The sequence below is a fragment of the Cervus elaphus genome, chromosome 5 (assembly GCF_910594005.1).
Source record: "Cervus elaphus chromosome 5, mCerEla1.1, whole genome shotgun sequence".
Classification (NCBI taxonomy): Eukaryota; Metazoa; Chordata; class Mammalia; order Artiodactyla; family Cervidae; genus Cervus; species Cervus elaphus.
In genome coordinates this window covers 85,856,213-85,882,628 of record NC_057819.1, presented here as the reverse complement: position 1 = coordinate 85,882,628, position 26,416 = coordinate 85,856,213, and the positions used below count along the sequence as shown (strand labels likewise).

At 51.0% G+C, this 26,416-nt stretch overlaps 1 long non-coding RNA gene across 1 annotated transcript; it reads right to left on the bottom strand.

The window, feature by feature from the left end:
- Window positions 1–3,980: 3,980 nt before the first annotated feature.
- LOC122694340 lies at window positions 3,981–26,038 on the bottom strand. The gene is made up of 5 exons (XR_006341169.1): window positions 25,903–26,038; window positions 23,117–23,119; window positions 20,237–20,460; window positions 7,790–7,868; window positions 3,981–4,045 (listed from the first exon to the last, which is right to left on the bottom strand). It is a non-coding gene; the product is annotated as an uncharacterized LOC122694340 (long non-coding RNA).
- Window positions 26,039–26,416: the final 378 nt, after the last annotated feature.

Here is a 26,416-nt window from a genome sequence, read left to right as displayed (position 1 = left end):
TATCAAGTCACAGTGAAAAGGGGAGTAATTTTTGCAGAAAACAATGCAGGTGATGTATGCCAGAGACTGGCGCACAATAAAACTGTAGAGGAACGCAGAAAAAATGCGCCCAGTCAATACAATAAAATCAGCACAAATACACCCGTGTAAAGCAAATAAATCTCCCAATCCAAACATTTTACAGCACGCGCACCACAAAGAGGAAGGCGGAGAAGTGAGCGTGTCTGTGCTGTTCAAGATTTTCCCAGAAATCTCTAGGGGAAGAAAACAAAATGACCAGTGAGTCCCCCTCCCCCGCCCCGCATCACCCCAACCACTGCCCCCCACCCCCGTAAATAAACAAACACATATGAAGGACTTGGGGGCTGGTTTGCATTTCTGGCCTCAACCGGTGAAGGCGACTGGGAGCTGGAGGCCCCCAAATTACCATTCATCTGGCCTTGTTGTGGAAATTTTCAAGGGATTTGCAGTAATTATATGACAAAATGCTTGCAAATCTCACTCATTGCTGAACAGAAACAGGCGGGTCAGGGATTGAACACTTTCAGCTGGGTAATTTGTAAATGTCAATCAGGCAACAGGGCAGAGAGAGAGAGAGAGAGAGAGAAAGAGGGGCCAGGAAAAGACTGTAGCAACCATAGTGTAAGAGGCTTCTTCACCCTCCCCAAGCCGGGGATGGAAAGAGCCAGGCCAAAGTCAAGGCAGAAGGTTTGGGGTGGGGGCGGCAGAGAGGGGAGAAGGAGGAGTTAGGAGAAGCCGGGAGAGGAAGGAGGAAAAGGACAGGGCCCAGAAACAGACACACACAAAAAAGAGGCTGGGATGAGAGGGGAGGGGGAAGTTGTAGATGGAGAGAAAAGAGAGTGAATCAGGAAAAACAGTTTAAATAAAACCAGGGGAGATTAAATTAACTGATACATACATTCCAAGAGGTAGGTCGGGGAGCAGCCATAAATACCAGCTCCCTATCTCCCCTGCTCAAGACAGCGAGGAGAGCAAAATAAAATTAAAAGATATAACAATAAAAATTACAAATGCATCTTGAGGACCCTGTCCCCGAGGTCTGTAATGGAGGCACCGAGCAGAGTGAGCTTGGGGCACAGCCTTCACTCAAGCCAGGGGAGCTTCAAGGTGGAAGCCAGAGGAACATTTTCTGTGTGGCTGCTCATTCCGTGTCTCCAATTATATATGGCAGACATGCGGAGTGCACACTACCTGCACGTGAAGGACCTAAATGATGGGGGTGATTGTCATGACAACTGATGAGGCACTTGATAAGGTTTTTCCTGGTCATCACCACCCCTGGAGGGAACTAGGTTTTTATTCCTCCCATTTTACAGGTGAGGAAACTGAGGCTTGGAGAGGCTGTCATTTTGGCTCAAGATGACTTGCTCCTTAACAAGAAGAGCATGGATTTGAACCTAGGCTCACTGACTCCACATCCTTTCCACCACTGCCTTCAGGGAGCTTATTCCTACCAGCTTCATTTGAGGAATTAAACACATTTTTCGAGCACACACCTGTCATACCACCACTACATCGCGTGAATGGCAAACCTGACAATCTGTGAACAGAACAAGATACCATTCTTCTGAAGCAGGGATGTCCAGCTCTCCAGATTCCAAGGATCTTTTTTAGCATCTCAAAGTTATTTGACACCCCACCAACCACAGGCACTTGCAAGCACACTGGATGGTTCTATTTCTAAACACCTGTAAATTGAGAAAAGCGCCCAATGACCCAAAGCTACAATAAACCCAGGCACGCTTTTAAAGGAATTTTAATTTTCATCACCATATTCTTGGGGGAAAAAATTCAAACACAGGCAAAATTGTCATGATCTCCAAAGGGGACTATGTTGACAGCCACAGGGCCACTCGAGCAGAGCCGGAAGGTGTTTCTCTTATAGCTTTAAACTGGAGTCTCACCTGCCTGCACTGTCTGGAGTGCGCCACTCACTCCCCAGAGGAGCTCCTACGCCGTGCTGAGCACCGCTCTAGACACCGGAGTCACAGTGGCGAACAGAACAGGGGACCAAAAGCCTGCCGTCCTGGAGCCCACCTTGCATTCATCATTTTCTCCGTCTTGAAATGATTTTGTGAGAGGCACAATTATATGCCTGTCTTTCGTGAGTTAAAAGTGTTAACTTATGGAATGTAAATCACATAACCTTTCTGCAATCCTTTTTGGCATTTCTTCCTTTTTAAATGCACTGGAGGGAGTTCCCTGGTGGTCCAGGGATTAAGAATCTGTCGTGCCATGCAGGGGACATGGGTTCGATCCCTGGTGGGGGAACTCAGATCCCACAGACTGAGGAGCAACTAAGTCTGTGACCTCTAGAGCCTGCGCTTCACAGCTAGAGAGTCCAAGTGCCGAGACGAAAGATCCCACATGCTGTAACTCAGACCTGAGGCAGCCAGAGAAATAAATAAAAATTTTAAAATTCATTTGAGTCAGTTCTAATGAGGTAGATGAACCTAGAGCCTATTATACAATGTGAAGTAAGTCAGAAAAGAGAAAGATAAATAGTGTATACTAACATATATGTATGAAATCTAGAAAGGTGGTTCTGATGAATTTATTTTCAGGGCAACAGTGGAGAGAGACTGACATAGAAAACAGACTTACGGACCGGGGAAGAGGGAAGGAGAGAGAGAGAGAGATACATGGAGAGAGTAACATGGAAACTTACAATACCATATGGAAAATAGAAAGCCAAAGGGAATTTGCTCTATGACTCGGGGGAACTCAAACAGGGGCTCTGTAACAATCTGGAAGTGTAGGGTGGGGAGGGAGGTGGGAGGGAGGTTCAAGAGAGAGGGGACATATGTACACCTATGGCTGATTCATGCTGATGTTTGACAGAAAACAACAAAATTCTGTAAAGCAATTATCCTTCAATTAAAAATACATTTTTTAAAAATTAAAAAAAAATTTTTTTAATGTATTGGAACCTCAGAAATAGAAGAGGCCTAGAGGGAGATTCTGGGCAGGGCCGGGGACTAGCGCTCAAAGTCATCCAACTCACCAAATGTAGCTGCTACCCTCCTGGATGCCAGAGGTGGCCAGGGTGACAGTCACCAGCCGGAAGGCGCTAATACCGGCCAACCTCTCCACCCACGGCTGACTCACCTCTTCCTCCCACTTTCCTTCCCCTCCTTCAGCCAACATCGTGGTTCTGGAATTAAGAGCCCCTGCTCTGATCAGTTCATCCTCCAGACTATTTGCTCTTCCTAACCACCACCTCTCAACAAAAAGAATTCCTGGAGAGGGAAGGCATCAGGAAAATTTGCGAATAATCCACTTAGCTATGATTGCATGGATAAGGTCACTGCAGAGTACAGAAGCCTTGAGTCTCTCCACCCCCGCATGGCCATAGATGGTGCAAACCTGAGCAAATGTTTTCATCTCACTGCAACTCTTTTGCCTCATCTGTAAAATGGAGATAGACACTAGCAGCTGCTCTAGCAGGGCTGTTGTGAAGACTCAAGGACACAAGGCATGTGCTCGGGAAATGTTAACATGATTATTGCCTTCAAGAGAACATAAAATCCGGGGGCAGGAGAGAAACTGGGGGCAAAGCTACAGAGTATCCGAACCTGTTGCTGGCAGCAGAAAGTAGGAGACCAAGTCTCCATCTGCCAGTCCCTAGTTCTGTAACGGCCTATCTCTCTGAGCCTCAGTTTCCCCATCTGTTCGATGAAGAGGTGGGGATATCTGGGCTGGTAGCGTCTCTGGTTCGAGAAATTAGTGTTGGAATGAGATAGGGCCCAGGACAAGACCAGACCAGCTACAGTCCTTGACCAAAGGTGGGATGTCCCTGGATGGGGCTTTGTCTCTCTGGCAGGCTCTCCTGGAAATGTCAGGCTCAGAGGAGTAAACTGCGCCGAAATGACCCCACAGACCCATGGCGATCAGAGGGCAGAAGGCGGGATGCCTGAGGGAGGAGCAGGGGATGGGGGGCTGGCACCCTACCTTCTCACCTGCCATCTTGGAACCAGGCACCTGCTCCTTCCATTAGCTCCACCCTCAGCAGGATTTAATGAATCTGAGAAAAATTATGAAGTCCCATAAAGCCACAAGTATCATAAAAAGTATAATAAAATTGAGAAAAGCTATTAAGTTATAAATACAACCAATGCATGCAACATCACTCAGTCGGGGAGGAAGTCGCTATAAAATAAAGTCATTCCACAAGTGACTAAATCTCTTAATTCACAAGGCACACGCGTCCCCTTACAGCGCCCAGCTCGGTTGTCTCCGCCAGGAGTTTTGTGTCACGGGAACTTTCCGTGGCAGAGAACGGTGGGCGGGAAGACAAAGCCAAAACCGAGAGCAGATGACAGAATAATAGAGCGGGAGCGAAGATCTAGGTAGGAGGCAAGACCTAGGGAAGTAGGAAGCCCCTCGGAGTCCGCACTGTGCGGTGGGATCATCTCGATCCCAAATCCACCACTATTTACTCTGCCCAGCAGCCAAGGTGAAAGAAGGGAGGGAAATTTTTAGCTAGTGCTTTGATTTGTGGGCTCCCGGACCCCTTGATTCCGGCCGGAAGCCCACCCACCCTCTTAGCCCGAGACTAGCGGCAGCACCCCCCCCCCCCACCCTCCTCCCCTGGCGCCCAGTCCCCCGGGCGCATCTCCCTGGGGCGTCCCCCCTACCGAGAGCCACCCCCGCGCTATGAATATTCATAGCTGTAATTAGAGAGCGCGCCCGGCGCCCTTGATGGTTATTGTGCGTCCAATGAAAACAAACACGCTAATGAGCAGCTTTAATGCAGGGCTGGCGGCTCGGGTGGGGAGGACCCCAGCGCGCCCCTCGCGAGGCCCGGAGTGGGAACTGGGAGCACGGAGTGGGAACTGGGAGCACGACCAGGGCGCTGGGGACGGAAAGGAGCGACCCCCGAGAAGGGTGTGAGACGGGTCTAGGAGAGGGGGAGCAAAGGCGAGAAGGGGGCTCCCCAAGGAACCCCGTCCCCGGAAGGCGGGCCGCTGTGTGCTTGCACACTGCGGAGACACCTTTGGGGAGGGAGTCCTGACCTCGAGCAGCGGCTCTTGAAACCCGGGGAGTTAGGGCTACACAGGCCCGGCCCCAGGATGGGACGCCGAAGCGGCCGGTGCGCCCCTGAGCTCCGGCCTCGCTGGACCCGTGGATTCCAAAAGACTGCATTTTTAAAGGTTTTTGCGGATTGCCCAGGGCCTATGTAGAGACACAGAGGGGCTTCCCAGGGGGTCTCCATGGTAAAAAACCTGCCCGCCAATGCAAGAGCCTCAAGAGACGTGGGTTCGATCCCTGGGTGGGGAAGATCCCCTGAAGAAGGAAATGGCTCCCCACTCCGGAATTCTTGCCTGGAGATTCTCATGGACAGAGGAGCCTGGCGGGCTACAGTCCACGAGGTAGCTAAGAGTCGGACACTGACTGAAGCGACTTAGCATGCAGAGAGCCTAAGGCAGCCCCGGCCTTGTCCTCCTGGGAAGGGTGAGGAATGCCTGGAGCGCTCGGGCCCAGGACCCGGGTACCGGAGGCGGGCTGCTGAGGCAGTGGGGAGGAGGTGGGCATGGGCTCCAGGGAAGGAAGGCAGTCCCAGTGAAGAGCCGGATATAGAAACAAGAGGGGCCTAAAGTCCACCAGCTGACCTCCCAGGTGCCCTTTTCAGTAAAAAGGGACAGGGTAGAGGACAGGCCACCCTATTAGCTGGGCATAATGACAGTAACACATTAACAGAAGTGACCATGCGCCTTCTTACCCAGGCATATACATTAGGAACCCCCTAGGAGGGACTTCCCTGGTGGTCCAGTGGTTAAGACTCAGCTTCCACTGCAAGGGGCACGAGTTCAGTCCCCGGGCAGGGAACTAAGTTCCCACAAGCCGTGTGACGTGCTCAAAAAATAGAAAATGAAAACATTTTTAAAAGAAGGTAGAGACTGGAAACAGGGGACTTGATATGGGAAGATGGACAGCAAAGGAATGGTCTAGAAGAGAGATGGGGGAAGAAGCCTAGACCTGTGGTCCTCAAGTTTAGCCTAATCAGATTCGGATAAGGATTTCTTACAGTTACGCACACAGAATTTTTTGGATCAAATTTCCATAGTATTACTGTGGGGAAATGAACAGGATGGCACCAGTCAGGCGCTCTCTCCCCACGCTCTCACGCCCTCTCACCCCATGTTCTGTAACCAATGACTTTGCACAGTTAGTAAACAACTGAGCTCACTTGTAGCACTGCGCATGCACGTCAGGAGGTAGCCGCTTGGCCAGAGGCTACTTTGTGCGGTTCCCCAAAGGTGTGAGCTTCCCCATGGAAGCCCTGGCTGCTGGGGCGCTGGAGCTAGACTGGAGCAACATCATGGTTATGTTATATGAGGTTATGGCATGGCTGTGTTATGGTTATGTTGTATGAGGTTATGGCAGGGCTATGTTATGGCTGTGGCTCCGCGCCTTGCCTACCCTGGGTTCAGAAATAGTGTGAACAGCAAGACAAATGGCGGCATGAACAGGATCAGCAGTATAATTATTATGATAGCCAAAAAGCAGAAACGACACAAATGGCTATCAAGTGATGAATGGATGAACAAAATGTGGCATACACATACAATGGAATACTATTCGGCAATAAAAAGGACTAAGTTGCTTTTATATTGCTACCATATGTATGAAACTTGAAGACATCATGCGAAGTGAAAAAAGCCAGTCACAGGGGTCCACATGTTATATGAATCTATTATATATCATTCTGGAAATGTCCAGAGTAGGCAATCTACTGGAGTCAGAAAGTAGATTAGTACTTGCCTAGGGTTGGGGGATAAGAGAATTTGGAAGTGACAACAGCATTTCTTTCTGGAGTAATGAAAATGTTCTCAAATCAATGTTGTACATCTCTGCATATGTTACAAGCTATTGAACTGTACACTTCTTTTTTTCTTTACTGTACCTGACAGCATGTGGGATCTTAGTTCCCTAACCAGGGATCCAACCCTAGCCTCCAGCATTGGAAAGGTGGAGTCGTAACCACTGGACCATCAGGGAAGTCCTGAACTGTAGGATAAATGGGTAAACTGTATATTTCAACAGAGCTGTTAACAAAACTTTATGCTAAGTAAAAGAAGCTAGACTCAGAAGATCGTCCAAAATAAGCAAATCTATACAGACAGAAAGTAGATTAGTAGTTGCCCAGGGCTTGAGGGAGGGAGAGGATGAACTGTAAACAGACGTCAGGGATCTTATTGGGGTGATAGAAATGTTCTATAACTGGGTTGTGGCGATGGTTGCACAACTCGATAAATTTCCTAAAAAATCATTGAATAGCATGCTTTAAAAGGGTGAATTTTATGGTATGTGAATTATACCTCAATAAAGTTGTTTTTTAAAAAACGTGGATTGCTGAAGCCTTCTCACAGTTTCTGATTTAGTAGGTTTGGGATGGTTGGAGAATCAACCCTATTATCTGGTGACAGCTAAGGCGGTTCCACCCCAGTGGGAGGAGGTCCCACCCCTGTGGGAGGACCGCTGGCCTACAGAGGTGAAAGGCCAAAGCCAGGCAGGGGAGGAGCCTGTTAAAACAACAACAACAACACGAACAAGCACACCACCCTGGGCGCACCTGTCACCCGGCCCACACCCGCGCCTCCAGTGTAACCCCAGCGGATAATGGGCGGCAGGGAGCCGACCGCCCCCAGCGTCTGGCAGACAGGCCTCCGCGGCAGACAGCGGCAGGACTCATTTCAAGGCAGCCTCTTCACCATCAACAGAAATTGGCAGCGTAAATAGGAACCGCTGTTTATTTGCCACTTACCTCTGTCTTGTTCCGCTTAAATACTGAGGGGAAACCGGAGCCATTAGGGTCAGAAGAAAATTACAAGCACGCAGCGTCGCTGTGGGTGGGTGAAAATGATATTAGAGATTGGGGGGGGGGGTAATAAATAGAAGAAGGAAGGAGGGAGGGTGGGGAGAGGAGGGAAAACTGCCTTGCACCAACAGAGCATGAAATAAAATAAAATTAAATAAAGATCTGTTTGGTGGGTGGGGAATCTTCATCCTGGGAAATATGGGTGGAGTTTTCGGGGGAGAAGAGAGTTGTTGTTTTTTGGGGTTTTTTTGTAAAGCCAGACTGAGGAGATGAAATTCTGATTTCTGTTGTCTGGCCTGATGAGCAAAGTTGAGCGTGATTCTTTTTTCTCTGGGTCACCAGGAAACAGGCCCAGGGAGGGGACAAAAGCCAAAAGCAACCATCGCCCCCACCTTGGGATGGGGTAAGGTAATCTCCCCCACCTCTGGGGTCTCGGCTCCCCTCCCAGGGGCTTCGCACCCAGAGGCCGCCCCCTGCTCCCCCAGCGGCCCCCACCCCCTGGCGGCATTAATTGGAGGCCCGAGCAGTATGACATTTATTACCTCCCCTCCTGCTCCACACTAAATCTTGTGGCAATGCTTCTAAAAGTCAATAAAACGAGAAGGAAGATGCGATAAAATTAAGGTGGAAAGTGCGATGGGGAGAGGAAATGGGAATCTTCTTTTTAATTTAGCTTTAATTTTAATTTTTTGTCACCTCTCCAAACAGCCTGCGTGCTGCTGCAGTGGAGGGGTGGGGGGCTGGGGGAGAGGCTGGCCTGGCTTTTTAAGGCCAAGAAGAAGCTGTGCTGTAGGCTGGGTCTTGGGGGTGGGGGGGACGAGGAGGGGACTACCTGTCGTGGGAGCTGCAGCTGGGAGCAGGCAGGACTTGGGGGTAGGAGGCTGCCTGCCAAAACCTTACCCAGGATGCAATCCTTTGTTTGTGCTCCCAGAGCAGCCTGTCCAGACTTAAGGGCTTCCAGCAGCTGATTCTGTGCACCCTGAGAGTAGGACCTGGGTCTGGATGATTTTAATCATCCCTTTACCTGGTACCTGACACATAACCCCTGGTGGCTCAGACCATAAAGAGTCTGCCTGCATAGCTGGAGACCCGGATTCGATCCCTGGGTCGGGAAGATCCCCTGGAGGAGGGCATGGCAACTCACTCCAGTATTCTTGCCTGGAGAATCCCATGGACAGAGGAGCCTGGCGGGCTACAGTCCATAGGGTTGCAGAGAGTCGGACACGACTGAGCAATTAACACTATTACTACTTACCTGGTACCTGACACGTATATGATAACGATGGTATCAGCATCATTGCTCCAGCATTGTCCTAAACACAATTCACACTTATACAATTTCATTTTATTCTTCCCATCAATGCTATGAGATAGGTACCATTACAAAACCCCATCTTACAGATAGGGAGATTGAGGACAGAGAGGTGAAGCCCCTTGACCATGGTCACAGAGCTTGCGGGTGGCAGGAGTGTTATTCAGGAAACAGATGTGGATTATTCTTACATATCAAGTGGATAAGGACATCCCTCGTGGTCCAGTGGCTAAGACTCCACGCTCCCAATTCGGGGGGCCTGGGCTTCGATCCCTGGTCACGGAACTAGTTCCTGCATGCCCCAGCTAAAAGACCCAGCATGCTGCAATGAAGACCCAGGGCAGCCAAATAAATTGTTAATTTTTTTTTTTTAAGTGGGTGAATGAAGGCCTTCAGTGTTTTTAAAAAAAAAAAAAAAAAATGCACCTGCCAATTGCAGGAGACACTGGTTCGATCCCTGCTCCAGGAAGATCCCACATGCTGCGGAGCAAATAAGCCCATGTGTCACAACTACTGAGCCCGTGCTTTGCAACAAAAGAAGCCACTGCAATGAGAAGTCTGCATACCACAACTCGAGAAAGCGCGCGTGCAGCAACAAAGACCCGGCACAACCAAAAGTAAATAAATTTGTTTTTTTAATGGATGAACTAATGAGTGAATGAAACTTTCAGAATGCTGACAAATTGCCAGTGGTCCTGGAGTCCCCCCACACTGAGCCCATGAACACTAGGACTGCAGAGCAAGGCAGAGGCAGAGGCAGCTGACCTCAGAACTCGGTGGAGCAGAGGCTTCTCCGTGTTGGTGGGAAAGGCCTTGAGCTCAAGTCAACTTTCACTGTCGCATGATTTCTGTCCCATTTTTAGGAAGGATGGAATCACACTTGGTCTCTCATCTCTCTCAAACCAGAAGATGTTCTCACAGAGGTTCAACCGGGAGACAGGCTCTGCGGCTCCGGCTGTAACCTCTTCCCGAGAACAGGAGCCCCGAGGCAGCAGCACAATTGAGCCTTCTGTCCCCTGGCACCAGCCAGGTGTCCGGAAGGGTCACAGCAGAGAAAAGTCAGGCCCAAGGAGAGGACGGGCTTCCCTTGGGTCACACAGGTGGTCCCCTCTCCATAATTGGAGGTTTGCTCTGTCTTTTGTTATTTGATGAGAGTTCCAGGGTCAGTATTCTTCCACATCCTAAGTTTTCTTGTGTCTCAGGCCATGGTAACAGCCCTCCAGGAGATGGGTAGGAGGTAGGGGCTGTTTCCTCTACATACAGATGGGGAAACTGAGGCTTATAAGGGCTCAAATTGTCTCCAGGACCATGTACTAACCCTGGCATCAATGCCCAGTGAAGGATTCTGACTGTTGTCTATCCTCAACTGAGTATGAAAAAAAATTATGTTTTCAGAAGATGTTTCCCTCTATCAAGCTCAGGTTCTGAAGCAGCCCTGTCTCCTCCTTGCCCCACTTCCCCGTCCACTGGGCGCACTGACCTCGCCTGCCCCACCCCAGTATCGCCCTTCTGCATTTCTGAAAACTGGAGGAGGCCAGAAAGCATGGACTTCTTGCCCCAAATATTGTTTCCCTTATCAAAAAAACATACTCTCAAAGATTACTTGACAGCAGGGAGAAGCACACGAGAAGTGTTTGTAAGTTAAAAAGAAATCAAGCTACCAAATGTCGTGCAGAGGATAATCCTATTATATTTCATTTTAAGTATAGTTTATGGCTATATTTGTGTCCCCGGGTAGCTCAGCTGGAAAAGAATCCGCCTGCAATGCAGGAGGCGCCAGTTTGATTCCTGGGTCAGGAAGTTCCCCTAGAGAAGGGACAGGCTACCCACTCCAGTCTTCTTGAGCTTCCCTTGTGGCTCAGTGGTAAAGAATCCTCCTGCAATGTGGGAGACATGGGTTCGATCCCTGGGTTGGGCAGATCACCTGGAATATCAACCCTCTCCAGTATTCTTGCCTGGAGAATCTGGCAGGCTCCAGTCCATGGAGTAGCAAAGAGTCAGACACAACTGAGCGACTAATCGCAGAAGGCTAGAAGGATATACACCAAAACATTCATAGTGCTTTTGTTTCCTTCCTTAATATTTCTGTATTTTCCAAACGTTCTGTTGAGAACATGTGTTCAGTGAATTTTTAAATTTGCCTTATTAGGTTACATTTTTTAAAATATTGATGCCCTTTAGCTTGCTGGCTTCGTGGTCTCATAAGCATCAGTCAAGAACAGATCACATACGTGTGTGTGTGTGTGTGTGTGTGTGTGTGTGTGTGTGTTGGGGGTCCCAACTCCCCCACCTTCTCCCAGTGACTGCTGTTCATCATAACCAGGACAATTAACCATCCCTTATTATTCACACGTCATGATTACTAATCACCCTTATTAATATCCATGCTTTGTAAAACCATGAGGCAGCTTGGCTGGGATGCTTAGAACTCCACAGGAGTCCAATCCTGACCCCAGGCATGCCCCTTCCTACCTTGTGCCTTCACCTCCTCCTGAACTGGGACTATCTGCCCCTTCCTCATCCCTCTGCAGTGACCACTGCCCTCTGCTTCCCTTCTTTGCCAGCTCATGAGAGCCTCACACCCCAAGAGGACCACCTAAATTCCCAAACCCATTTGCCACCTGAACCACTGACCTTCCTCCCCCTGGAGCTGAAATAAGGGTCTCTTCCTATAGTTGATCCCTTTTCCCATTCCACCCACTTTTTTCATAAAATGTATGCTCTACCCCTAAACAGACGTGTTAGGGCTAAAGCCTAAACTTTATGGTTCTATCACTTACCCACTCTCAGCCTCTAAATCTTGCTACCTGTTTGGGAAAATGCATTAGCAATTTCTCATTAAGCTGGCTATTGATAACCTTGGCCATTTGGCTAACATTAAGTCCCATGGACAATGTTTGAAGTAGATTTATTCTCTGGGCCATTTCAGCTCTTGGTTTTTGATGTGGTGGTGGCTATGTAGTAGTGAAGTGGTCCCAGACCAGCAGCATACAAGGAATTTGCCCTGCTGGTAAATTACTGGTAATTTACCAATATACCAGTCCCCAAAGAGGTGGCGTAACCTCTTCTGGGTGGAGGTGAATTTAAATCCACAGGAGATGGTTGAGTGACTTCCCTGGTGGTCTAGTGGCTAAGACTCCAAGCTCCCAATGCAGGGGGCATGGGTTCGACCTCCGGTCAGGGAACTAGATCCCACTTGCTGGAACGAAAGATCTCGCATGTTACAACTAAAGATCCCACATGCCATAGTGAGGATCGAAGATCCTGAGTACCACAACTGAGACTAGGTACTGTCAAAATTTGAGGAAGGAGAAAAAGAAAAAAAAAAAGGTGGTTGGAGCTTCCTCTGCATTGATCACGCTCTAAGTCAAGATACCGAGGACTGACTACCACCGAAACCCCGACTTTGTGACTGAGCTGTGGAACCCTACCTGAACCTCTCATGAACATGCTGGGGATGAAGAGGATAGTGGGAGCAATCTGAGCAAAATACTCACAGCAGCTGCATTTATTAGAGTAAGAAATTAGACACCTCTCACATACCCAGCAACGAGGGAGGGACCAAAAGAGGCGGCATCCATCAAAGTGATGGAATACCATGTGGCCGTGAAAATGACCACGTTTCAGACTCTGCCACCCTGAGAACATCTGTGTGCCTGGACGTTAGCTGAAAGCAGGAAATCCAGAGGGCACACAGCCCCCGGGAAGAGTGCCCTGCACCAGCGCAGAGGAGAACTGGGTTCCAACCCAGCCTCATTGCTTAACGCTGTTCATGAGCCTCGATTGTTCCATTGGTAAAAGGTAATCACCCAGCCTCATTGCTTAACGCTGTTCATGAGCCTCGATTGTTCCGTTGGTAAAAGGTAATCAACGACCCTGTTTGTGGTGTTGTGGGAGGGTTAAATCAGATTCCAAAGCTCCAAACTTTGGGGGTAACAGAAAACACCCCCCGAAGGCAGTAAAAATCTAGAAAGAACTGACCAAACTGTGAACATTTAGAAATGAAGGTTCTTGGAATTCCCTGGCAGTCCAGTGGTTAGGACTGCATGCTCTTACTGCTGGGGGCGGGGAGGGCCCAGGTTCAGTACCTGGCCCCTGGTGGGGGAACAAAGATCCCACAAGCTATAGTGCAGCCCAAAAAAAAAAATTCTTTAGATCCTTTTTGGACTAAGTCCATTTAAGAAAAAACACAGGGATTAAAAAAAGAAAGAAAGAAAAAAGACAAGACATGGTTTGAGAGGATGGGCTCCAGAGCTTTGAAGCTTCCCCATGGAGGACAGGAGACCCAGGAGGGATTGGCTGGGCTCTGGAAGAAAGAGGGAGAGGGACTTCCCAGGCGGGCCAGTGGTTGAGAGTCCACCTGCCGAGGCAGGAGACACAGGTTCGTTCCCTAGTTCGGGAAGATTCCACACGCTGAGCCCGTGGGCCACCACTCCCGAGCCCATGCTCTGAAACAAGAGAAGCCTGGGCACAGCAATGGGGAGCAGCCACACCTAGAGAAATCCCACACGCAGCGATGAAGACCCAACACAGCCAAAAAAAATAAATAAATAAATGAAATTTTAAAAAGGAAGGAAAGAAAGGAGGGGGAAAGAAGTGTGGGCTCTCCACCTACCCCGCTCCTGGGGCCCTGAGAGAGGACCAAAGCCACACTCCGTGGCTGGGCATGAGAAATCTGTCCATCTAAAGTGAGAAGGAACAAAAATCATTCCCACCCGGCTCAGCCCTCGGGAAGCACCAAGGAGCCTAAAGAGTCACACGGGAGATGAGAGGGAGTGAAAGGCAGCGGGAGGGGAGGGGCGAGACTGGAGGCAGGAGGCAGGAGGGCCCAAGGGTCTCCTCAAGTAGCTTGCGTCCTGCCCCGTCAGGGACGTCAGGGACGGGCTCTGCCCGCTGGCTCCAGGAAGGAGAAATAAAGAAGCACCTCTGCTAGTTGGGGCTTCCCTTGTGGCTCAGCTGATAAAGAATCTGCCTGCCATGGGGGAGACCTGGGTTGGATCCCCGGGTTGGGAAGGTCCCCTGGGGAAGGCAAAGGCTAGCCACTCCAGTATTCTGGCCTGGAGAATTCCATGGACAAGTCCATGGGGTTGCAAAGGGTCAGACACGACTGAGTGACTTTCACTTCACCCTGCCAGCTGGCCACCGCCGCCTCCTTCCCTGGGTATCCATTTGAAGAATGAGGAGGCTAGTAAGCCCCGTTTAATGTAAATCACTCCACCTGTGTATTTCTGGCAGAGAACAGGGTCCTCCCCAATGTGTATCTGCCCAGGGGACTTAAGAAAGACATGGGATCCTAGACACCCCCAAGGCTAGACTGTCCCTCTTTATTACCATAGTACACCCTGGGGACCACCTGCCCCCTTGTCTGAACCTCCCCGCACACCACCTTCTTTCTTCAAGGAGTGGGAACAGGGTCAGAGACACAAGGTGAAGTTGAAGGAGGGGAGGATGAAGAAGGGAAAGCGATGCTCTTTCAGGGGAGGTAGTGGAGAAATGTTTTCCTCCACTGTTGTATTTTAAGGGGAAAGGGAAAAACAGACATGGGTCACCTTGAGGGAGCAGATTCCTCAAATGTAGGAACTGACAGCATTTTAGTAAGGATCCAAGTGATTCAGCCTCCTCCTCTCTTCCCAGTGCACTCTAGTTTTTTATCTGTTTTTTCAGTTCTTTATGTTTGGCTGCGCTGGGTCTTCATTACTGTGTGGGCTTCCTCTAGTTGTGGCAATCGGAGACTGCTCTCTTGCACTGAGGCATGTGGGATCTTCCCGGACCAGGGATCGAACCTGTGTCCACTGTATTGGCAGGCAGATTCTTGACTACCAGACCACCAGGGAAGTCTCACATCTAATAAGCCAGGAACTGGGTCAAGGCCCTTTCAGCCTCATCTCACTTGCCCTCTGCTCTAGGAAAGCAGCCTGTTTGCACTTTGGTGCATGTGTCCCTCGCGTTTCCACCTCTAGGCTCTGCTCCTGCTAATTCCTTCCACCAGGCACTCCTTCCCTTCCCCACCAGTCAGAGTCTCATAGCACCCCCTCCTTCACAAGGCCAGGCAGTCTCTCAACTAGATATGCGCATTTTTGTCCCTGCTGTCTGGGAAAGGAATGACACTCTGGGATTTTCTGCTCACACCCTGATCCCCCAGCTGAATGGCATCTTGCTCATTCCCTGTGTTGCCTTTCACCTAATCAATCAATCAACAAGCTAAGAAAAGTAGTTGGGGTGGGGGACGGGAGGCCACAAAATTGCGCAAATCCCAGGTAACTGATCCCATCAACTAAGTTTGGATTCATAGTCCGAGGCACATCACACATGTCAACCCTGAAAGTAGCATCTCCACCCTACAGAGTAGATCCTATTGCCATCCCATCCTGCCCAGGATCTGCCCCCCACCCCCAGATGGTAAAGGATCGGAACCCCAGGCTGGCTAACCCCAAGACCCACGTTCTTCCTATTCCGTCACACTGCCTCTTACAGGTCTTTTCTGGGGGGAGAGGGAGCTGCCCCCAATTCAAATTCTCCCAGAAGGGAGATGATTTCTTTTTGCTTCTTCAGTCTCGTCCAAGCTGAACTCTGACCAGCTCCACCACTCAGCCAGCTGTTGGGCAGGTGGGGTGGGTGGGGGCTGAGGAGTCCCGGGCACTAACAACATTAATGGAAGTGACCAGGCACCTTCTTATAGGCACAAGGAGCTAGGAGGCACGGACATCAAAAGCCTCTGCAAAGGACTTTCCTGGTGGTCCGGTGGTTTAGATTCCATGCTTCCAATGCAGGGGCACAGGTTCGATCCCTGATCAGGGAGCTGAGATCCCTCATGTTGCATGGCCAAAAAAATCTTCTAGGATAGAGCCCCACTGTATTACTTATTCCTGGGTCAGTCTGCAATTTAGCAGCAGGAATTAGCCTGGGGGGAGAGGCTGCTGGGGGAGGAGGCTCATGCAGAAAGAGATGTTCACAGAGGGGAGGAAGGACCCCCTGACCTCGGCAGGCATCCCCGCCAACCCCTCATCCTGGGCTGGGATGGGGAGAGGGGTTGATCCCAACTCAGTATCTGAGATTTCTCTCTTGACTTCCTGTGTATGCTCAGTTGCTCAGTCACGTCTGATTCTCTGTGACCCCCATGGAGTGGGACCCAGGCTCCTCTGTCCATGGGATTCTCCAGGCAAGAATACTGGAGTGGGTTTCCATTTCCTACTCCAGAGGATCTTCCCAACCCAGGGATTGAACCCGCGTTTCTTGTATCTCTTGTGTTAGAGGGTGGATTCTTTACCACTGCGCCACCTGGAAAGCCCTTGACTTCCTAGGCCTTTGGAGAAATGCTACAATTCTCCCCTGGGCCCTTATCTTCACATCTCAGCCTGCGTTCCAGTCCCAGCCCCAAAGCTCCGGAACAGACATGCTGACATGAATTGCCAGGCACCGCATAGCCATCTGACGGCTTACCTGAACTCAGGTAGCCTGCAGGATAGATGTAGCACAATGCTGGCATCTCTGTTACACACACACACACAATTTAAACTGATCCTTCCCTGTGCATTATCTTACTTGGTTTAAACCTCAGAACAGGGTCCTGGGAGGTAGGCAGGGCAGATGTCTTGAACCCATTTCTTAGATGAGGAACCTGAGATTCAATGAAGGTAATCAACTGAATCAAGGTCACACTGTCCAGAGCTAGTGACCACGTTACTGACATCCCCCCAGCCATTCTCTGCCCGGATCAGCACTGAGCACTTTCCGCTTATCTGATGCTCATTCAGCCCCATGGAGGGAGACGTTATTATCATCCCCATCTCACCATTTCACAGACGATGAAACACGCACTTAGAGTTGTTAGGCGATTTGGCAAAGCCACTTGGAGCCAAGCCTCACACCGCCTGGCTCCATGGACCCTCCCCAGGGTGGGCCCCCTGAGTCCCCAGCACCTGTGACAGTGTGTGACCCACCAAGGGGCTCACTGAACGTCTGAAGCACGTTTGTCCACCGAGCTGTCCCCCACTTGCTTGATCTTGCTTCTCCTTCAGGACCGTCCCTGTCCTTCTGTCTCCTGACTCCTTACACGGCTCCAGCCAGACATTTGACATATCTCCCCCAGGAGTTCAGGGTCACGGAACCCCCCAGACCCCCTAAGGAGGCTGGAAAGACAATCTGCCACCTCCCTCCCCACACCTACCAGCTTTCAGGGGTTTGTGGTTTGATGCAGTGACACCCCTTGCCTCAGTTTCCCCACCTGTACCAGAGCTGTAGGCAAGCAGGCTGCTGGAAAAGAGGCCTTCTACCTCCTTCCACCCCAGAGGGTGCTGGGATCCTCTTTCTCTCTCAAGCCCCACAGAACCCCAGACATGCAGTGAGTGACCGGCAAGGGGAGAGACCAGGACCAGTATGAGGACTGGTCAGGCCCACCTCCAGAGTGTGCATTCCTAAACAGGGAAGATGCTAAACCTAAGGGCAGGGGTCTCTCAGGGAAGATCCCCCACAGGCTGAGGTTAGAAGGTCCCTTTGGAACACTGCCAACTCCAGCTGCCCCAACCCCAAGCGTTAATCTACCAACACCACTGAGAGTTCACTGGGCCTGCAGGCAAAGAAAGGGTGAAGATGCCACTCCTGCCAACCCCCAGCCAAGAGAGATGCTTCACTCGGGCACGCTGAGTTCTCTGGGCACACTCTTGTTTAAGCTTGCCAGCACTGTGAGGATTATGTCCACATCACAAAGAGTGAAGCAGAGGTCTCAGTGGCCTGCCCCTCATCACATGGCTGGGGCGGGGGAGCAGGGGGGTTGGTTGCTCAGTCATGTCTGACTCTTTGCAACCCCATGAACTGTAGCACCCAGGCTCCTCTGTCCATGGGACTTCCCAGGCCAGAATACTGGAGTGGGTAGCCATCTCCTTCTCCAGGGGATCTTCCCAACCCAGGGACGGAACCTGGGTATCCCACACTGCAGGCGGATTCTTTACCATCTGAGCCACCAGGGGGGCCCCAGTCACAGGGCTGGGACATGTCTCTAGCTAAACTAGAGACAAAGGCAAGGCTTTTGGGGCCTGTGCCTGCATCTTGTTCTGAGAACAAAGCTGTTCCCTCACCAACATCTCCCAGGCCTTCCTTTTTTAAAGATTTGTATTTACTTATTTTTGGCTGCGCTGGGTCTTCATTGCTTTGTGCAGGCTTTCTCTAGCGGCCTTGAGCAGGGACTACACTCTAGTTGCAGTTCACAGGCTTTCATTATGGTGGCTTCTCTTGTTGCAGAGAACAGGCTCTAGAGTGTGGGCTCAGTAGTTGGGGCACATGGGCCTCTTTGTCCTATGGCAAGTAGAATCTTCTGGACCAGGGATCAAACCCATGTCCCCTGCATCGGCAGGCAGGTTCTTAACCACTGGACCACCAGGGACGTCCCCCAAGGCTTCCTTTGATAGAGGCTGGATGCCTTACACATTCCTCCTCCCCACCAGCCTCTTACCTGTCCTGGAATCCAAGAGCAGATGAGGTAGGCCCTGGGTTTAGAACCCTGGGCTTTAGGGGTCAATAACAGGACTGGAGGAGACTCCTGAGAGTCCCTTGGACTGCAAGGAGATCAAACCAGTCAATCCTAAAGGAAATCAACCCTGAATAGTCATTGGAAGGACTGAGGCTGAAACTCCAATACTTTGGCCACCTGATGCGAAGAGCTGACTCATTGGAAAAGACTCTGATGCTGGGCAAGGTTGAAGGCAGGAGGAGAAGGGGGCGGCCGAGGATGAGATGGCTGGATGGCATCACCGACTCAGTGGACGTGAGTTTGAGCAAACTCCAGGAGACAGTGAAGGACAGGAAACCCTGGTGTGCTGCCGTCCATGCGGTCGCAGAGAGTCAGACACAACTGAGCAACTGAACAACAGGTCACCTGGCTCAAGAACCCCAGCCGACAGTCACCCCCATGCAGCACGTGTCTCTCTGCGCTTCCCACTGCCACCCTTCCAGTCCCCACTGCCTGCAGCCCCGAGGATGACCAGGAGACCACAGTGGGAGGAACAGCACTCCTGACGCCCAGCCTGGCTGTGACCTCTGCAGTGCCTGTCACCTAGCCCCCGCCGGCCTTCACGTCCAGCGAGACCCACTTCCCCTCCAGGTCACCCTGCCGTGCCCTCCGGCTAGGCCCCGCCAGGCGCGCCGAGGATTCACCGATGTCAGAGCGCCACCTACTGTGTGGTGGGCGCCCCGCACCCTGCCCAGGGCTCGCCAGGTTCACTTCTCCTCCAGGGCAGGTCAAACACCAGGAAGAGTCTCTACCCTGGCTGGGACTCGGTTCCAAAGAGCCCCAAATCCTACCTGCTGACGTTCTGCGCTGTGAAAGTATTCCTCCAGTCCCAGAGAGACCCTGGAACCTGGTGAGGGCGGTCCCCTCACAGTTCAAAAGCTTTGCCCCATCACGGGACTAGCGCTGCCCGCAAAGCCCTGGCTTCATACTGCCTGTCAGACTTAAAGTGAGCTTTCCAGTAGTTTAATCAAATTGCATGATTTTGTGTCCATTGGTGAAAAGCAAATTTCCCAAATTAGCCACAATTTTGGTAAACCCTCTTTGTGTGCGCTCAGTCGTGTCCTCTTGGTGACCCCATGGACTGAAGCCCACCAGGCTCCTCTGTCCATAGAATTTTCCAGGCAAGAACAGTGGAGTGACTTGATGTTGCACAAGAGCCTCAAACAATGAACAGTGTGTGGAGCCTGTGCTCCATCCCACCCCCACCTCCAAACACAGTCCAGTGAGCACAGCGCATGGGCAGGGAGGTCAGGCAAATGTCCAGGTTTGAAGCCTTGCTCCATACCAGCTGTGTGACCTTGAAAAATTCACTTAACAAAGCTCTGGGGGTGACCTAATCTGGAAGGAAATCCAAAAAAGAGGGGATATATGTGTACACATGGCTGATTCACTTTGCCGCAGCAGAAACTAATACAACATTGTAAGGCAACTATACTCAAGTAAAAAAAAGAAAAATTTAAAGAAAGAAAAACTCACCTAGGCTTTCTGAGCCTCACTTTTCCCACCAGTAAGATGGGGTGGTAATGAGCATCGTATGAGATAACAAACGTGGCCTTCAGCAGTGCCAGCTACTTACCTGAGTCTCCATAACAGCCAGATTCGTCTTCCTCGTCTCCCGCAGGGACTCCACAGCACCTCAAGCCGGGTCTCTGCCGTTTTCTTGGTCTCAGAGCACATGTCACAGGCATGTTGCCTCTGTTTCCTGTGGACGTGTCCATCTACCCACCCCGGCGCCACACCAACGGTGAGTGTGTATTAACCAGCCGCTGGACTGAATGTTCTCGGGCCAAATGGCCACACCTGTGGGCAGAGCCCATTCTTCAGTTCAGAGGTGAAACCAATCCAGCTTTCTAGTCCTGTCCAAACAAACACGCCCTGTCCCAGAGCCTCAGGCTTCTCCCCTTCTGAAGTGGTGTTGAAGCTCCTGACTTGCACAGTGTGTTAGGACATAAAGAAGACGTATTTGAAGGCCCTGGTATAACACCCAGCAAGTAGAATAACAGGTAGAATGTATTATGCTGATTCCTGGGAGGCCCAGTTGGTTTTCAAAGCAATGTCAAAGGAGGGATTTCTCGGGTGATCCAGTGGTTGAGAATCTGCTTTCCAACGCAGGGGATGCACTTTTGATCCCCGGTCGGGGAACTAAGAGCCCACATACCACAGGGCAACGGAGACTTCGAGCCAAACTACTGAACCCATGCACTCTAGAGCCTGCTTGCCGCAATGCAAGGTCCCATGTGCTGCAACTGACACAGCCAAAAATAAAATAAATAAATGAATTTTTTTTTAAAGCTACATCAAAGGGAAACAGGAAGAGGTGTGTCATCTCAATTGTGCACCAGAGACATCAGGGCAAGGAAGCCCAGGGCAAGCCAGACCTGCGTGAGAAATGCTTGAAACAGGCAAAAATGAAAGCCCAGTCAGGGTCTCAGTCAACAGCTGATCTACAGAGAAGACATCCCACAGGCCAGGAGCAACTGGGTGGGGGAGGCCTCTCTTTCCCCGAAGCTGGGGATGGGGAATGGGCCAGTGCAGTGGGGGAGGAGGGGGTGAACAGCCTCTTTATTAACACAATTATTTTATTTGCCAAAAGGTAATCATTGTAAGTGAGGTCAGCAGCTGGCCCGAGTTGCCATGGCAACAGAACCCAATCACTTTCAGCAGCAGCAAGGGCTGGAGGCTCCTGAGGAGCAAGCCCCCCAGGCCTCTCTTCTCTCCCCCAGAGAAGGGCTGAACTACACCCGTGGATGTCTGCTTTCCCCCTCCCAGCCCCAAGTGACAGACCAAGAGTCCTTGGGAAAACATCCCAGCCCAGGTTCACAGGGGGTCCATCTTACGGGGGAGGGACCTTGGCATCCATCATCCCTTTTCACCCCATAATAACCCTGCCACGAAGTGACTGAGCATCGCCTGACCATTTCACTGACCACTGTGGCTCAGGGGGGTTAGTGACCTGTCCACAGACACACAGAACTTGGAGGTTTCGGGGCCGGAGCCTGAAGCACCGCTCACAGTTGCCCCAGAGCCAGGGGCTGTGAGATTGACAGGGAGGGACCGGACTGGGGTCTTGAATCACCACAAAACTGGTGTGCAGGAAAAGTTGCTAACGTAAAATCAGAGAGGCCTGGGTTTGAGTCCCAATCCCCGCCTCGCAGGCCACATTACCCACAGCAAAAATTACCTGAGCCTCCATTTACCCAAGGCAACCTGCATCTGTGACTTGTCAGACTCTGCAAATTCAAGCAATGACCAAGACATGTTTCTCCATCTGTAAAATAGGCCAATAAAGGCCTGTCCTGGGGACCCAGGCAAACTTGCCCCAGTGGACACAAATGTAAGACTAGTTCCGTTGTTCTGGTTGTTTAGTCATTAAGTCAGGTTAGCGACTCTGCAACCCCGTGGATGGTGGCCCACCAGGCTCCTGTCCATGGGGTTCTCCAGGCAAGAATACAGGAGTTGCCATTTCCTTCTCCAGGGGATCCTCCCAACCCAGGGATCAAATCCGAGTCTCCTGCTTAGCAGGCAGATTCTTTACCACTGAGCTGCCGATTGACACCTAGTTTATTTTCATCCAAATCTCAAAGAGTGTTAACTCTGCAGACAAGAGTTAACACCAACTGCGAGTGGTGCTTCAGGCTCCGGCCCGAAACCTCCAAGTTCTGTGTGTCTCCGGACAGGTCACTAACCCCTCTGAGCCACAGTGGCCTGTGAAATGGTCAGGCAATGCACCCTGACCCCAAATCCTCCAGCTCTGAAGTCCAGGAGACACCACAGCAGAGGCAGGTCCAAGGCTAGGTACGGCCAAGCTGTTGGGGGTCCCCTTGGCTTGTGCCCATAAAGCGAAGAGGAACTAAAGAGCCTCTTGATGAAGGTAAAAGGAGAGGGTGAAAAAGCTGGCTTAAAACTCAACATTCAAAAAACGAAGATCATGGCATCTGGTCCCATCAGTTCACGGCAAATAGATGGGGAAACAATGGAAATAGTGACAGATTTTATTTTCTCGGGCTCCAAGATCACTGCAGCTGCTGAGTGCAGCCATGAAATTAAAAGACGCTCAGTCCTTGGAAGAAAAGCTATAACAAACCTAGACAGTGTATTAAAAAGCAGAGACATCACTTTGCCAACAAAGGTCTGTGTAGTCAAAGCCATGTTTTTTCCAGTAGTTACGTACAGATGTGAGAGTTGGACCATAAAGAAGGCTGAGCACTGAAGAACTGATGCTTTTGAACTGTGGTGTTAGAGAAGACTCTTGAGAGTCCCTTGAACTGCAAGGAGATCAAACCAGTCAATCCTAAAGGAAATCAGTCTGAATATTCATTGGAAGGACTGACGCTGAAGCTAAAGCTCCAATACTTTGGCCACCTGACGCAAAGAGCCAACTCATCGGAAAAGATTCTGCTGCTGGGAAAGATTGAGGGCAGAAAGAGAAGGGGACGAGATGGTTGGATGACATCACCAACTCAATGACGTGAGTTTGAGTGAGCTCTGGGAGATGCTGAAGGACAGGGAAGCCTGGCGTGCTGCAGTCCATGGGGTCGCAAAGAGTCGGATGCAACTGAGCAACTGAACAACCACCACATGGCATCTCCTGTGCCCTGGTAGAGAAGAGTGACACGGCACAAGAAAGTGAAAGTGTCAGACACTCGTCGTGTCCAGACTCTCTGACACCCCATGGACTACAGGCTGCCAGGCTCCTCCGACCCTGGAATTTTAAAGGCAAAAATACTGGGGCGGGCGGGTAGCCATTCCCTTCTCCAGTGGATCTTCCCAACCTAGGGATCACATCCAGGTCTCCTGCATTACAGACAGATTCTCTACTGTCTGAACCACCAAGGGACAACTGCAACCAGGAGGAATTCAGATGGGGTGGCAGAGGGGCTGACAGGTTCTCAGGGAGCATCTGGGCAGGCTTTGTGGGGAGAGGGGCAGTGAGACTTGAGCTGCTCTCCTAGAAGGTGGACGTGGGGATGAGAGCAGGAGGGAAGACATTTCCAGCAGTGGAAACTACCCCCAATGAAAGCCTTCAAAGTGTCAGGTGCAGCAGGGATTTGGCGGGAAGAGGGTTTGAGTAGGGATTGAGGGCAGAGTGAAGGAACTTCAAGGGACCCAGGAGGATGTAGGAGCCAGATTGGGGCAGATTGTGGATAGCTTTTACCTTGAGGCTAAGAAGTCTGCACTTTATCTTGGAGGCAACAAGAGCCATTGAAGTTTTCTGAGCTGGGACGGGAAAGAGCTGATTTGCACTTTAGGATTACCCTTTGGAGAGGGAGTGAAGGCAAAAAGGCTATCGGAGGACTTCCCTGGGGATCCCGTGGTTAAGAATCCACCTGCCAATGCAGGGGACATGGGCTTGATCCTGGTCCAGGAAGATTCCACATGCCGTGGAGCAGCTAAGCCCCTGCTCCACAACAAAAGAAGCCACCGCAATGAGCCGCTGCTTGTCCCAACTAGAGAAAGCCCAGTGCAGCCATAAATAAACAATTTTTATGGGAGCCACCTCCCTCCATCAACAAAAGCAACAGCTCATGGCCTGACTGGAGACCTTTTGTTGTTGTTCAGTCGCTAAGCTGGATCCAATTCTTTGCAACCTCATAAACTGTGGCACCCCAGGCTCCCCTGTCCTTTACCATCTCCTGGAGTTTGCTCAGATTCACGCCCATTGAGTCAGTGGTGCTCTCTGACCATCTCATCCTCGGCTGCATCCTTCTCCTTTTGCCTTCAGTCTTCCCCAGCATCAGGGTCTTTTCCAATGAGTTAGCTCTTTGCATCAGGTGGCCAAAGTATTGGAGCTTCAGCCTCAGTCCTTCCAATGACTATTCAGGGTTGATTTCCTTTAGGATTGACTGGTTTGATCTCTTTGCAATCCAAAGGACTCTCAAGAGTCTTCTCCAGCACCACAACTCGAAGGGATCAATTCTTATAAGGAGACCTTACAAGCCCTTTTTTAACCACTGCACACAGGCCTCAAGCTGTGTGGGTTCCCAGCCTGAAGACAGGCGCTGGGGACAGTGAAACTCCAGGCGCTGGAGTTCCCACACTGGCCTCCTCAGACAGGGCCCCAACATTGCCTGGGGAGGTGTGTAAGACCTCCGAAAGGTGAAGGGGCAGGGGATCAGAAGGGGGCCGGGAGGGAGCCCCTTTCCTGAGGGTCTGCTCAGCCCTCACCCTTTACACCAGGTCCTGGTGACCATGGGGGTAAGTGCCCTGAAACAATTATCTCTGTTCCAAAGCAGGACACCAAGGCCTGAGGTGGTTAGGAACAGCCCAGGAACCCCAGGGCCAGGATACAAGCCCAGGTGGGTCTGACCTCAAAGCTCCTCAGACCACAAGCAGGAAGAGAAACTGAGATGTCAAGGAAGCAAACCTCTCTGCCCCCGGGGAGGAGGACCACTCTGGCCCAGACACCAAGGGGAGGCATCCTGGAGGCCCCGTCCCCCAGCCCCTGCCGTCTCTCCACCAGCCCCATCAGGGTCCCAGCCTCCCAGGACACATGCGCACACACACTCATGCTTCGAGTTCTTAATGCATCAAAGACGTTCACAGAGAACATCACAGTTCACCCAACTTCCCAGTTTAGATTCACCAACCTCATCTGAGAATGCCAACCGGAGTCCCCGGCCTGTGCCAGGTGACGTGAAGTAAAGGCAGGAGAAGCAGAGGATGGGGTCCACGCCCCACCAGCCCTGAGGGACCACCCCGGGGTCGGGGGGACATGGCAGACAGAAGTTCTGAGGGAGGGGTGGGCCCCTGGATGGGGACAAAGACAGCAGGTTAGAGGGGGCTATCTGAGCCAGAGACAGAGGCAGGGCGAGAGGCGGAGAGGAAGCAGATGGTTCTGGTTCACAGCTGAACCTGCAGTGAGGCCCAGGGTGCTGGCCACACACCAGCCCAGTAATAGCACCAGTTCAGGCCTGAACTTGAATCAATGCATCTAAGGCTTGGCCGCAATCAGCCACAAGGAAGATTAGCAAAGACCAGGGAGGGAAAGAAGGGGGGGTGCCTGGCCAAGGAATGATGTGCGTGGAATCTATCTTGGGGGGGAAAGGGGCTTCAGCACCCCTTCCCACAAGATATAGAGCGGGAAGTGGAGGTAGGAGGCAGACTGAGTTATGTCAGCTTGGAGGGCACACATCTGACCCACTGAGGCTGAGTCAGACCCTAAAACTCTGCCTCCAATACGTCTTTCCCTCAACCTTAACAAGCTCAAGTGAGACACCGAGAACTTACCAACCCCAGTGAGACCCCAGAATGCCTGAGCAGCTCAAACTGTTCACGCCATCCTTGGCAGGGGAGGGCAGTCTCAGCAGGGCATCTCTGGTGCCCCCATGGTCCCCTTCAGGCCAGGTTTTACCCGGGATGACCGAATGGGCTACATTCCCGCCCCACAAATGCCCTGGAGACAGAGTGGAAAGTAGGAGGCTACAAATGGAATCAGCTGCCCAGCATAACGTATTAGCATCTAGGCGAGATTAATCAAGCCCAGAAACCTCGAGCAGACCCCTAATTAGTTGCTGCTGATAACTATATTTGTCATGCTCTCCAATTATTCCACTGTAAATTTCAGAGTTTAATTGCACCTTGTTCTTCATTGAAGTGTCACTGTTTGCACATGCTCCCCTAATTCTTTAGCAAATTTGACAAAATTCAGCATTAAATATAGATTATCTTTAGATTTCCATAATTAACACAACCAAACTGTCTCAGGCCTAAATATTTCTCCCAGCACCATAAATCTGGCCTGTCCCCGGAACCCAGA